General features: G+C 33.0%; 1 protein-coding gene across 5 annotated transcripts in view; it reads left to right on the top strand.

Annotated features, from left to right (window-relative positions):
• Positions 1 to 15,175, top strand: part of LOC126740606 (protein PALS2) — a 65,839-nt gene that overhangs the window by 17,484 nt on the left and 33,180 nt on the right. The window contains exon 1 of one of the 5 annotated variants that reach the window (XM_050446705.1): positions 8,981 to 9,231. The exons of the other annotated variants lie outside the window; for them this stretch is intronic. The gene's annotated coding sequence lies outside the window, so the exon portion shown is untranslated. Of the gene's footprint in view, positions 1 to 8,980; positions 9,232 to 15,175 lie in introns of those variants that run through there. 5 annotated transcript variants of the gene reach the window in all.

Genomic DNA, 15,175 nt, shown 5'->3' with positions numbered 1-15,175 from the left:
TAAGAATATTTAATTACTTATCAGAATCCTTTAAAACAGAATAAAAAATAATGTTAACTAAAGATCCATTTTATTCCATGCAAGGGTTTTATCATTCTAATAATTTTATGTAGCTTGATTTATAGATTTTTTTATTGTAATGGTTTTTGAAGTAAAACTTCTTTACGCGCGCTTGAATGCGTTACGAACATTGTGATCGGGAGAGGCGAGCCGTAGTTAAGAAGGAGATATGAGTTAGTGGAGAGAGATAGAGAGAGAGATACGGTTCGTATATTACTGTAGGAGCAAGAGAGAGTCGTGCGCGCGCACATTTTCTTTCTCTATTCCTCTCATAGCTAGTGCATGAAATATATACACATTTTTCTGTCGTCGTTCTCGTTTGCGAGTTTGCTAGCGTTACGCGAACGCTGATTTCTTGATTGTTTCGTAATTTCATTTCGTTCTTGAAAAATTATATGAATTAATGTTTGTTATTCAATGTATTAATTATTCTACGTTTAAAGAGAATAAAATTATAAATTTATTGTAAAGTTCATATTTTGTGAATTTTCGCGTGAATAAGAAGCAATTATGGCAGATAGTGGTACATACTACGAATATGAAAGTGGTGCTACAGGACCATCAACTAAGAAGAAATTACGTACGAAAATTGTGCATAAATATACATAAATATATATGGATACATAAATATGCAATAAAATGGAGCTTAATAAGTTTTGCTTCAGTCGTGTGGTCTCAAGCGCACTAACTTTTTTATATATCCGCATGGATATTGGAATTATGTGGTCATTTACCTATTTTCCATTGACCTCTATACATAAATATTTTTTTTTTAATTTTTGCTATTTATATTGTTTTTACCATGATGATGAAAAAAAAAACTAAAAATGGAAAATTACATTAAATTTTTAACTGTTTTTAAAAAAAAGATTCAAATAAGAAGGAAAAATGGCTTTAAATGCGTGGAACATATTCACAATTAGATGAAATAATATTTAAAGGGCATAAAAAACGCTTCAGATAAGCAATTGTTGGCATAGAGACAAAACAATAAAAACAAAAGCCTTGTTGTTCAAATTTCGGTGTTTCGACTTTTTATAAGGTTATCCTAAGGCACAGAATAGGGAGGTAAGAGAATTCTTAGTATTTTTAAATATGTAGTTATAAATGTTTTCATATGTTATTTTTCGAAATTATCTGACAGTATAATGTGGAATTTCTATTCGGTGGTATTGTTGCGTATATGTATTTTATTTGCGAAATTTATCTTTTTTTTTCGTTTTAATTTATTTAAATTAGTTAAAATACATGTAATTTTTCTTTGCAAGTAAAAAGTTCATCACAGTGAGATTTGACCAAAAAAAGTTATTTGGACCCCATTCCAAGAACTCTAAAATTACCACTAGGTCGCATAAATACATAAAGAATAAGAATTGGAATATGATGCTTTACACTTTATGGCCCAAGAACACAAGTGTTCCAACAACCCAGAAGAAATTGGCTTCCTATATGGAATACCTGAAAGAAAGTTCAAATTCCAACCAAGCATTCTTCTCTTTCGGAATTGAGTGAATAAGTTCACTCACTTCATAGAAGCATGCAAGTGCTCTGAAGGTGCATAGATCGTTGCTATACCGTATTTTTTCACAAAGACCTAAAGCTGCACCCCTACAAAATTCAATTGGTGCAAGAATTAAAACTCCAGAATGACATTGAGAGGCTAAAATTCATAAACCAAGCAATTGAGCGCTTCCAAATCTTTATCAAGATCTTATTCGCGGGCGAAGTTCAATTTCATTTTAATAGCCACGTAAACCAATAGAACTGTCGCTATCAACCCCTGAAGGTAAAAAAATGAAGTCTCACAGTGAATTCAGAGCATTAAGTGAGGATGAGATAAATGGGTTTTTGTCGCCTGAACTGCAGAAGTTTCCTGGCTATGACCTAAGAACATGGTTCCAGCAGCAACATCACATACGTCCAATGCATCTCTGCCACGAGTTCGTGAAATTTTTCCAGGCAAATTAATCTCGAGAAGAGGTGACATAAATTGGCCCTCACACAGTCCTGATTTCAGTCCTATGGATATTTTCCTGTGGAGGTTTCATTAAGTGTAGTATACTCTTATCTCAGTTTAAATATAATTAATCTCGAGAAGAGGTGACATAAATTGGCCCCCACGCAGTCCTGATTTCAGTCCTATGGATATTTTCCTGTGGAGGTTTCATTAAGTCTAGAATACTCTTATCTCAGTTTAAATCTAATCTGAATTAAAATGAAATATTTGTCACGAAATGGGAGCCAGCACGACAAGTAGACTTTGTCATTAGAAATTTTAATGCTAGGTTGAATGAGGGTAGTAAACGCAAGGGTAAATATTTGCACGACATTATTTTTAAGAAATAAATTTCCAAAGAGTTTACTTTAAAAATTAATGATTTTTTTTTTTTAAACGGCTCATTCTTTTATTTATCGATCAAAATATAAAATTTCTTTTGAGACACCTAGTATTTGCTTCACAACATAAATATAAATACAACCTAATAGGAACACAGAAAACAGTTAAAATGACATCAAATACCTCGGATAAAATTAAAAATAGTTCAAATGTCTGAAACATTTAAAAATTACCATGAAAATATTTTTAACTCCCTCACTCACTCAAAATTCCGAAAAAAGTATCTTTTACATACTGAAATTTCATGATTTTTTTTTGACATATGATCCTATATACCTGCTGATATATCTGTATATACATGCCATGTGCATCAGAATCTTTCCCTAGAAGTATCTTCACTTTTCATGCTGATCCTATTCCTATAACTCTTTAAATAAATAACAGCATATCTCAGTATTGAATAGATTCTACTGGTGTAAATTAAAATATTTTCACGTTACTGTTAATGAGCAAAATGCCATGTCGATCTTTTTGTATAAAAAACTCAACCCAGTCCACGTTCTCATTTATATAGATCTAGATATCAGACATTTTGTATTATCATTTTTCTGACCAATTTACTTTTCAAAAACTAATCTTGAGCTGCTGTCAAAGGATCAAATGAAAGAAGCAAAATTGATAAAATAAGTCAACCAGCTCACTAACAAGAATGTTAATATAAGAAACAAAGAGTATTGGACCATTGCCTTGGATAGCAAGAGGTATATTGTTATGGTCTAGTTTGCTTAGTATGTTTCAATTATTACATATATCATAATAAAATAAGATTAAATAATATAGAATCATTTTTGGTAGATAATATATATTTATTAAACTGTACCAAAAAGGTTGCATCTTGCCCTGTGATTTTTCTTGTATATATTTGTGTGCCTGTCCTTTGTTTCATTATTGTTTTCACACATTTTTCTGATATCCCTATAGAGTATTAGTATTTCCACTAGGTCTAAGCTGTTATCAAAGAAAAATCAGAGAGGCCTTCTCCATTTTCTCTCAAACCAAGTATTTTAGCCTTAGAACATTGAAACCTCTTTCAACGTTCTAAGCTTTCAGCTTAGAAAGAATTTTAACCTTTATCTCACTATCAATAGGACGATTATCAAGATCATAAAATTTATTGTCATATTCAGAGCCGTGTAGCTTAATTTCCATTCTCTCATTAATCCACCAGAATTCAGGTTTCACTTTTTGACAAGTTTGGCAATCCTTAACAAATCTAGCGATGTCAGCTTTCATACTCATATGGCTAAACAAATTAAACAGTTTTCTTGCATTTAATCTGATTTAAATCGTGTGCAATTTAAAAAAATGCCTTATTTAAGGTTCAAAGAAAAGGAATAGGGAGTTTAATGCTCGTTATCAAACTCAACAAGATACGAAAGAACAGAACAGTGCTAAATAGAGCTAAATTATTAGGTTCTATCTAAGGTAATAAGCTATCCTCAACAAAAAACTAAATTGGTTTTTTCTCAGTTACACGTCTGTGCATTCTAATGGTGTTCAATCTTCGGGCAAAAATAAGTTGAGTCTTGACTTAAAACACAAAAACCAACTTTGCTCAGTTCACTTTAAAAAAGTTTCATAAAAATAAAAATAGGCCATAAATCTCAGCCCTCCAGTACTTTACAGACTTCTTGACCGTCTCTTCGTCATCTGTTTTTTAGATAATCATTTTATACCTTTCTGATCATAATCTCAATAGCATTTCTATGGAAATGTTTCTCATCTCCCCTCCATTCAATATTCTATCCACGAACTGATTCACTTAAAACAGCTGCAGTTGTCTTATTCTTTCTTATTCTCTATATTCTTCCACTGCACCCTATAAAAACGACCCTCACCCACCCCTGCTAGCAGTAAAAACGTTTCTTAGTCACAACACAAGAACGATGCGCGCAAGCTCTTTTACCATGACCCCCGTAGAAAACACACGTGAAAGAATAAGTATTTTGCTCAAGTAATAATTCACTCAGGTGTGTTCTTGTTAGGACTAATATTAAAGCGACCAGTGATTTTTAATACTATTTTAACAACAAAAAAATAGAATACGAACTTTTTTTTAATAACTGAAAGTGAAACACATCATCGTCATCACAGGACTCGTGAGCGCATTTAAGGGTGTATAGTGGTATCGATTGAAACCATGTGCCTTGTCCGATTGTTTACGTACTCAATTGGTAGTAGGGCCGATGCGATATTGGGAAATTTTTGAGGTGAGTGAACCAAGGGATGTTTATAGGGTATTTATTATGTTTTTATCTAAAAATAGATGAATTTATTTGTTTATATAAAATGTTTAGGTAAGAGACTAAGGTTTGTTAGATATTGGAGTGATTAAATAGATAACCATTTAATATATTTACTACTTCCACAATTTATATCAAATCGTGTTTTTCCGACATAGTTTTTCTTTTTATATATGCAAATAGTCATTCTTTTAAGACTATTCGTCATCTCTCACACTGAGATGGGGATATGGGTCAGAAAAAGGAAAAAGTATTGATTATTTTTAAGATTTCCTGCATATAGTCAAATTCAAAACGTTTATTTGCAAATATTAAAAATTACAAAACAATTGTACGTATGATGTAAGTGAAGTTAGCAAAGAGGAATGCATCTCGATTATAAAAACCGTTTCTCAAAAGTACCTCGGCAAGAGGCGCCTTTACGTACGTAAAAAAAAATTTTTCGATTAATTTTGATAATGAGAGCTTGAAAAAAGAATACAATTTAGTTATATTTATGTACACAGGGCAGGGATAGGCGACGACTGAATCAGGGAATAAAATAAATATATCCCCATTTCATTTCTGTCATACTTCCATAATCCTTTGAAATTGCGTTTGTGATTTTTAATGCTATATGTCAAATGAAAATGGTGTAATTCCTCAACCCCGATGCCAAAAGTAGTTTTCGCCAATTTCAAGAAAACAACTTTAAGTAAACAAAAACAGTCATGTTTTCTCTACGCTACGCCATCAATTTCTTGACGCGTTTTCTGCAGCAAAACGATAAATCCAGCTTAGAATATCCAGGAAAGGATTCTGGATAAAAATTGTGTTTTGTTCTTTTCGGCAAACCGCTATAATTTATCTTTGGCCGATGTGATATGGACAAACACAGACTATCCTAAACTTACGTATGTAGATTATTTTATTACTTACAAAAATCTATTGTATCTGTAGTATTTTGCACTGAAATGCTATTCAGGACCACCATTTAGATTATTTCTTACTTCCAGAATCTTTTGGAAATTGTAATGTTCTTATGCTGTTTATTGATGTCAGTGACATATGAAAATCATCATTTAAATAAATATTTTCTTCACATCTCAGAATGAGGTGGAGATATGAGATATTCCGGTTTCATTTCTCTAATTTGTATCTGTAATAGAAAGTGTCAGCTGAAATTGCTGTAGTTCCTCAAAACCGACGCCAAGTATTGTTTGCTGGAATTTCGAGAAAACAGATTTAAAGGTCATGTTTTCTTTACTGCGCCATCAATAGCTCGGCACGTTTTCTGGAGCAAAACCATAAATCCAGCTTAGAATGTCCACAATAAGTTTCTAGAAAAAAATTGTATTTTGTTTTTTTTTTTTTTGGTTAACCACCATAATTTATCTTCGGCGGATGTGATATGAATATACAAAGAGCAGGCCGTCCCAACTCATCAAGACATTCTTACATTAAAACGAGCCTTTCTTTTTTTGCAAGACAACGCATTTTGTCATTTGAAGAAATTTGAAATTACCGCCAAAACTTTTTACAATTGTGCTTATACTCTAATCACAAGTACTTTAACCTATTGCATCAACGCACGACGACCCAACTCATAACTGGAGGCATTCATACTTATAAAGAGAAGGTTTGACTGGGTTCAGAGTATAAGAGCGTTTACCTTCACTAAGAGTGTAAAGGTAAAGATCTGCTTTTGAGAAGAACTATAAACCTAAACTATAGTGACTAAGTTTGACCAACAAAGAGAGGTAGGAAATAGGGAAAACTTCGTGTGTACTGACCAAGAGTCTGCAGAGAGACCCATATTAGGGTTTTATGTACCAATACGGAATAGATGTAACTCGTGATCAACTTCTCCATTTAACCGGGACTATGACTCGACTAATACACCACATCTCAGCGACAGTAAACCAACTTGACTCCGACAGCAACTAAGATCAACTATGTCAACTAAATGTTGGTTCTGTGACATTTTACCAGTTTCTTTACTTGATGGGTTCAAAAGTGCTCATTAAGTGTATATTTCATCAAAAACACTGACAGTTTCATGGGCATTTATGGGTGATGCTTAAATTGAAATTGATTGCTTTATGATCTCTGGAAACTTTTAGGGATCGATGATGTCCTTAAAATTGTGGATGTAAACCTAATAAGAATAAATACATCTTGATGACAAAAGAAGGTTTTGTTATTGGTTTGGAAAATCCCAGGAAAAAAATAGTATCCCGGGCCAAAATGTCATATTGTACAAATATAATTTTTATAGATATTTGTTCAATGTTTAAATTTATAGAAATGATGGTCCCATCTCATGCCTGTCTATCCAAACACCTAAATATTTCATCCTTTCGATATTGATTCAATATAAGTTTGTTTTTTATTGTCACTTCTCAGCCTCATGTATTTGGGGATACTTGTGGTACAGGCAACAGTAATAATTTTTGTTTTTAAATAATTAAATGAGAGTAGTATATGAATTGGACGTACCTCAACTAAGACGACCTTGCAAATGAAAAACGGACGTAAAGTATCATAACAAGATCCTTGCAAGCATACTGTTAGAAGGCCCATCGTAGAGTCAGGCTTGGGGGATTACCAGTGTGGATTTCGTAAAACTAGATCTACTGTCAACCAGATATTTACAATTTACAAGGCAAATTTTAAAAAAATGCTGGGAATTTAATAGGGTGATTCATTGTTGATCAAATTTAGATAAACATACGATAGAATTCTAAGAGTAAAACTACGAAACGCAATGGTAGAGCTAAGAATTCCCAAAAAGCTAGTCATAATAAGAAATATATATCTGTCAAAGGTTCAAGAAGTAGAGTAAAGTGGGTGAGATAATGTCAGATTCGTTTGAGGTGTCGGGTGGCCTGAAGCAAGGTTCTCTCTCTCTCTGATATTCTTCAATATTGCTTTAAATAAAGCTATAATAGCACGTGACTGAGAAAGTGACCACAGAGGTCTTTGGTATTAATGATCCAATGTTTCTCCTGGCTTTCGTCGACTACATTGACGTGGCTGGAAACGTCGTAATAATTCTTAATGAGTTATTCAATAGAGTTGCAAGACAGGCGAAAGTAGTGTGTCTTAAAATTAACAAGGACAAAACGAAATGTATGTATGTTGGTAAAAGAACGAAGAGAGCTAGAATAGGGCAAAACGTTACAATGGGAGAGTATAATTTCGAGAGAGTAACAAGTTCTATCTAGGAGACACAATCAACAAGGAAAACTGTTTAGTTACAACAAGTTATTAAGAGCAAAAATCTATCCTGAAGATTAGCAATTAAAATATATAAAACGACCAGTGATCATGTACAGGAGTGGGACTTGGATACTTACCAAGGAAAACGAGCCCAAGCTAAAGTATTTCAAAGGAAAAATTCTACGCAAGGTCTTTGAATTATGCAAAGATCAGACACCACGCCAAGAACAGAACAGTGTTCTCCAATAATAAACAACGAACTGACTGACATTATCAAAGTGATTAAGGCTGGATGGTTGAGATGGGCTGGATATGTACAATGATAACCAAACTCTCGAATGATCAAAATGATCTGGAAATAAAATCCGGAAGGGCGGAGGTCTATGGGGAAACGTATGAGATGGAGAGACATCATTGCAGATCTGAGAGAGATGGGAATAAAATACGATCCAGAATCGGTACAAGATAGAGAAGGATGAAGAACGATCGTGCAGTCAGCCAAGACCCATCAAAAATCTTAGAGCTACAAATTATGATAATGGAAACTCTCTGTTAATTTGTTTATTGTTTTTTCGGCAACAACTAACAACCTGAATGAATTAAACACATATTTTTAACTCATATAATAAAGCAAGAAATTTTTCTGCAAAATAACACTTTTTCCCATTGTTAAACACTGAATTTCAATGCGTTGTTTAACATGAAGAATGTTGGATGTTGACCGGGTCCCTTCAAATCTAACATCCAACAAATTGCTTACAAAAAAAATAATTTTGGCTCAAGACAATTTTTTGTGTATTTAATGTGATTATTTGTCATAATAATTGACAGGAGATTCAAGAGGAGATATGCCTAACAAAAAAAAATTACAACACTTATAGGAACCATATTAATGGCGATATTCTCGTGGTACCACAAAACCTATCTCTCCACTTTCTCATTTAAACTACGTTATTTTTCTTTTTCACCTCACCTGGTAAATATCAAAAAGCCAACAAGTCAACTAATATCACCTTTGCCCCCCCTCCATCTTCTTCATCGCGGTACTCCTTTCCAACCGTCTGGTCCGCGTACCATCGCCTCGCGTACGTTAGTACCTGGTCGCGCTTTCGCGGATAACACCTGCCACATTTTCCCTTTTTATTATGACAGAAAAAAAAATCATTCAAAAATCCCTTTAATGGTCAACCAGTGTTCAGGTTTAGTGAACAAAAGTGCGGTTTTGTTCCGTTCAAAAGCCCGGCTCGAAGGACCAAAATCAGGTTTTTCTGGTGTAATAATTTATTTTGACGTCACCGCGATTGTTTAATAAACAATTTCGTTGATAAGGTAAGCACACAACGAGTGATAGATGCATTAAAAATGTTTTTAAACTAGGGGTAATGAGCAGGGTGATTCATTGCTGGTGATTTGACTTGTGTGCCACACCTGTGATAGGTGTACGGCGTCCCAGTGACGGCGATTGGTAAAAATGGCAACAACGTTGGCTCATTTTTTTTATTATTTGATGGTGATTGGTTGATGAAGAGGTTATTATGACCGTTAAATCAGTTGAGGTTGTCTTTTGAACGTTTTATGAAGTTTTGCTAGAAACACTAGTTTTTGTGGAATAGTTTCTAATAAATATTTTTTAAGTCCAATACATTCATACACTACAAAATTTGGAAATTGCAGTCCTTGTCATTTCTCGTATAAAAATGAAGTTTTTCTTATAAATGTTGAAACAAAATTCAATTTCCTTCAGAACTATTGGCTGTCAATGACTGTGTGTCAATTTTTATTTTTTTCTGACGAAACGAGAAAAAATTCGACTACGTATAGATCCATAAGCCTGTAGCATTCATATTTTTCATTTTAGCTTGATTTCATTCAGATATTCATATAAAAATGAGGTAGAGAGAGGGTTCTGGTCTTCAGGAAGAATTTTTTTTCTAAAGGTTTTGTGGAAAGTCAAATATCCACGAATCTACAAAAAAGAAATTATATTAAGCTTACTTCCTCAAGGATTCTAGGATACTGTTTTCAAGTGCTATAAATAACGTATCCAAAGAGATTTTTTTTAAGAATGTTTTATTATATTTTTTGCATTATTCTATTATTTCACTCTAAAATAGAGTAAGGTAAAATAAACGCAATTATTAACAGAAGGAAAGGCTGCAAAATCTTGAAAATCGATGAGAAGGATGAATGGATCTTTAAATGTGGCAGTGGTTTAAATTCTGGATCCAGAATTCATTCAGCCTATGAATATTCCTGTAAGGAATCAGATGATGCTTCCTCGATTAGAGTATTAAAACAGCTAATAATATGACTGTAAGGTTAAAGGACAAAAGGTTTCTGCTTTTGGGCCACCCAACTTTGATGGTCTCATAGAATATTCCCATTTACCTTTAATTATAAAGTATTAATTTTAGTGTTTGTACTGTTATGTAAGGCCTTCATTATTTATAATTAAATAACCTTTAACAAATAATTACATGGTGATTAAACAGTTTCACCAAATCACTATAAAAGTTATGAAACAGATTAAATTCCATTTAAAATCACGTACAATAAAATAGAAATTGCAATAATAACAAATTGATTTCAAATAGCCATATCGTGAGAGTACTCGTAAAACGAAAAGGAAATCCAATTGAATGCATTTTTAATGTTCCCCTTTTGAATAATAATAATCTTGCGGAAGCACGAGTAATGAACTTTCGACCTACGTCTAATTTTCACGTATTCTAAGCCGGTTAATGGGGATTAAATGGACAATTGGCGGCCGGACAATTCAGGTTTCTTTGTTGCGGAGTAATTGCCACTAGTTTGGCTTCGTTGCTCTTGTTTTTTTTTTATTGTTGTACCGTTAAGATTTATGAATTCATTGTTAAATTGGTTCTAAACGAAGGAGAAAATTGAATGATTAGAAATACAGAAATAGTTCGGTCGTTAGAGTACAGAGAGATGGAAATAGTATCTATAGATAAGAAGAGCTTGCTTGAATGCTTGTCGGTCACTCCGTTAGTTTTTTTTTAATGTAATTGATCCTTTAATAAAAGTAGAATGTTTTACCCTATGGGACAGTTTTGCTGTTCATGGTCTAATCAAACAAAAGGATCAAGTTGAAACCGAATTAAAACAAAACCCTTGGGTTTATTATAAATACAGGGTGATTCAAAAGTAAGCGGCATCCTTTCAGGGGCGTAATCCTTGTATGAAAATAAGGCAAAAAGTTCATATTAATATGGGTCCGAATTTGCTTCCTAAGGGAGCTACGCCCCTTTGAATAGGACCCCTTGAAGACAATTTTTTCTCTATAACTTTAAAACCCTTTAGAATTAAATTTTGAAAATTGGTGTACTGCATAAACATTTCGTTGTGAATAAGATTCTAAATTCAAATTTTTTAAATTTTATTCAGGTGCGTCACATGCGGGGGTTGGTAAGGGTAAAAACATCCCTTTTGCTTTTACTCTTTAGGTTATTGTGATTTTGTTTGAAAATTATAAAATTTTAGAGTCTTATACGTAAAAAAGGTACTCTTAGTTCAATTCGATAGAGCGTACCATTTACGAGAAAAGCGACTTTGAAAATGTTCTGATTGCGTATGTTTATTGATGAAAATTAATTCGCATTACGATCGACAAAAAAGACACTTTTTACTCACATTTCATTTAACAATTTATAGAAAGTGTTCAAAATTATTACCATTCGCGTCACGGCAAGCTCTTAATCTTTTTATTAGATTATGGTGCACACGTGGTAGAATTCTTGGATTGTTTTTAATTGTCTGAAATCCTTCCTGAGAACATCAATACTGGGTATAGGGCGGGAATAAACTAGTTGTTTTAGGTGTCCCCATTAATAAAAATCAAGGGAGTTTAGGTCAGGAGACCGTGGTGGCCATGGCACGGGACCCCCACGACCTATCCAGCGGTTTTTATAGGCATTATTTAAATGTTCTCTAGCGAGAATGCTAAAATGTGAGGGAGCACCATCGTGAAACCACATTTGTGCTCGTAATTGAAGTGGTAGATTTTCTAATATTTGTGGTAATTCATTCTGTAAAAAAATTGTGTAAATTTGTCCATTAAGTCGTTGCGGCATAAATACAGGTCCTTTTAAATGCCCATCGATTATTCCCGCCCACACATTTAAACTAAACTGCTGCTGATGTGCCTTCTGTACCGTAGCATGGGGATTCTCATCCGTCCATAGGTGGTTGTTGTGGAAATTGAAAATTCCGTTTCTTGTGAAGCCGGCCTCGTCAGTAAATAAAATTTTCTTCTCAAAATTTTCAAAAGCAACGCTGTTTTCTTCTAGGCAATTACAGAAGTGTACACGAGGAAGGAAATCTCGCTCTTCCAAAGCCTGAACCCGTTGAATATGATAAGGGTAGAGTAACATATCGTGCAAAATTCTCCATACGGTTGCCTGAGAGGACCCTTCTTGATTTGCGATGGTGCGAGTGCTCAAAGATGGATCTTCTTCAATACGATCTAGCACGCGTTCTTCTAATGCTAGGGTTCTGGCATTTCTTGGTCGCCCAACAACTTCCTGTCTTTGAAATGTTCCTTAAGCAAAATTTAAGTAGATATTATGCGATATTACTCACATTTTTGAATTTACCTGTTTCCCTTAAATTACGATCTACTCTTGCGAAAACCGTACGGTGTGGCACTCGTCGATTAGGAAATGCCTTATGATACAATCGTCTTGCTTCAACACAATTACCAAATGCTCTGCCAAACATAATGTGAATATCAGCTTGTTCTTGATACGTAAAATCCATGTTTGCTTTTTAAACTTAGAAACACAAAGTACCAAACTCAACAAAGGCAATGCCCTTCTTATTAATAATAAATAGTAATTTGTAAAACACTCTATGAAACTAATTTTACTTTGACAAAGTAAATTGTATTTTACAATGACATTTATCAGTCATTTAAATGCCAAAAACCTAAAAACAACCGCCAACTTCGTTTTAAATGCGTATCCAGTAATTTTATTATGTATTAAACATACGCAATCAGAAAATGTTCAAAGTCGATTTTCTCGTAAATGGTACGCTCTATCGAATTGAACTAAGAGTACCTTTTTTACGTATAAAACTCTAAAATTTTATAATTTTCAAACAAAATCACAATAACCTAAAGAGTAAAAGAAAAAGGGATGTTTTACCCTTACCAACCCCCGCATGTGACGCACCTGAATAAAATTTAAAAAATTTGAATTTAGAATCTTATTCACAACAAAATGTTTATGCAGTACACCAATTTTCAAAATTTAATTCTAAAGGGTTTTAAAGTTATAGAGAAAAAATTGTCTTCAAGGGGTCCTATTCAAAGGGGCGTAGCTCCCTTAGGAAGCAATTTCGGACCCATATTAATATGAACTTTTTGCCTTATTTTCATACAAGGATTACGCCCCTGAAAGGATGCCGCTTACTTTTGAATCACCCTGTATATTAAAAATAAAACTATTGGCATCAATAAACTTAACTTAAATGCAGTTGAATAAAGTGATATTTAGAAATTATGCATCCCTCAAATTTTAAGCATTGATAATTCGTGACAAGGTTTACATGTGTGGGATCAAAAACTATTCAATTGTTAAACTTTAAATCTCATATTTTAGGTAGAAAAAAAAAAGAATTTAAATGTAGAGTTTAAAGTAAGAATTGTGATCAATAACCCCCATATTCGACTATAGTTCACACTGAAACTAACTAAATCATCACAATAATTCTTAAAGGTAAAATAGCAAATGTAATTAACTTAGAACATTAAAAGGCTGGAATTAGCATTGTCGTGGAACTATTGGCAGTTTGTTTGGTTGCAACAAGTCTGATGCAATGATGTCAAATGCTTATTGTCACTTATTTTGACAGGCACAGAATAATACTGCTGTTCTTCTTTAATAAAATATGAAGCATTTTTTTAAATAAAATATTATAAGATACTCTATAAAGCAGTCAATATTCAAAGTTGAATGATGATACGTATATTAGAGAAAAAGGTAACAACATCGCAACGCCGCTCGATCGCATTGTTTATTCCACCGACACAAGAAAATTTTACCAGTGACGTCGTTAAATTATCTTTACATAATAAATATTTATTAATAATGCTTTAAATTATAAACAATATTACCGTTTATGAACTCTTTCGTTTTTTTAACGTACACAATTAGAGTAAAGGTACCTATCTAAGAAAAGCATTTTCTCAATAACTTTTTATTTAGGTTTGTTTATTTCTTTGATCCCCTGTTCTATGTTTATGATGACGGTTCCCATGGTGCGGCACAAGTTTTTACCATCGTAACAGTTCACAAAAAGAAATTTCAAATAAAAGGTCAACAATTTCAGATTTCTGATCTTAAATATTAAATTTGTATTTTTTTCTCTATCCGATATCCGGATTTAAATACAGCTTTTTTAGATTCAAATTCAGATATTTTAGATGTATGCTCAATTGAATCACTGTTTCTGGTAATTTTGTTTCAGTTATACTTGATGATACTCGTAGACACTTCATTATCCATCAATCTTCAGAAAAAAAACGCTTAATTTTTAAGTACTTTATGTAAAGTAAATTTATTTAAGTAAATTTTATGTAAAGACCAGACTATCTATTTTCCTCGTATATGAATAAGATTGCTCCATTCATATTTGAATTCATTTTCGAAAGCTGCAATTTTTACAAATTACTTTTGGCTTTTTTCTCTCTGTTGCACATTAATTAATATGAAATTGCTGGCAATGATTTGAACAAGACCAAACAACTATTCCAGGAAACGATTGAGTTTCTCAAATGAATATTTATTATACAGAAAGAAAAAAAGCCCTAAACAAATTTAAACACTCTCCATCTACCGAAAACCTTATCTCTTATAAAAGAGCAAGAGCAAAGGCAAAAAGTGTCACAAAAAGCGCAAAAAAATCTTCCTGGAAGCAATATGTATCCTCCATAAACTCATCAATGACAAGCAAAGAACTTTGGTCAAGAATTAATAGACTAAAGGGCAAACCCTCAAATACTATAAATGGGATAATGCATAATACTGAATGGCTAGAAGACTCTCTTGAAATAGCAAATTGCTTTGGAGAATATTTTCAGAATATATCAGCATCTCATAACTATGACGAAAAATTTTTAACGATAAAATCAAATATTGAAAAAACAGAAATAAACTTCAATAGTGATACTGAATTCTCATACAATCTGCCTATAACCATTAAAGAACTAGAACTTGCAATAAAGTGTAGCAAAAATCGCTCACCTGGGCCA

This window comes from Anthonomus grandis, chromosome 9 (genome assembly GCF_022605725.1).
Source record: "Anthonomus grandis grandis chromosome 9, icAntGran1.3, whole genome shotgun sequence".
Taxonomy (NCBI): Eukaryota; Metazoa; Arthropoda; class Insecta; order Coleoptera; family Curculionidae; genus Anthonomus; species Anthonomus grandis.
Note: the sequence above shows the minus strand (reverse complement) of the source record. Positions and strands in the feature narration are given on the sequence as shown.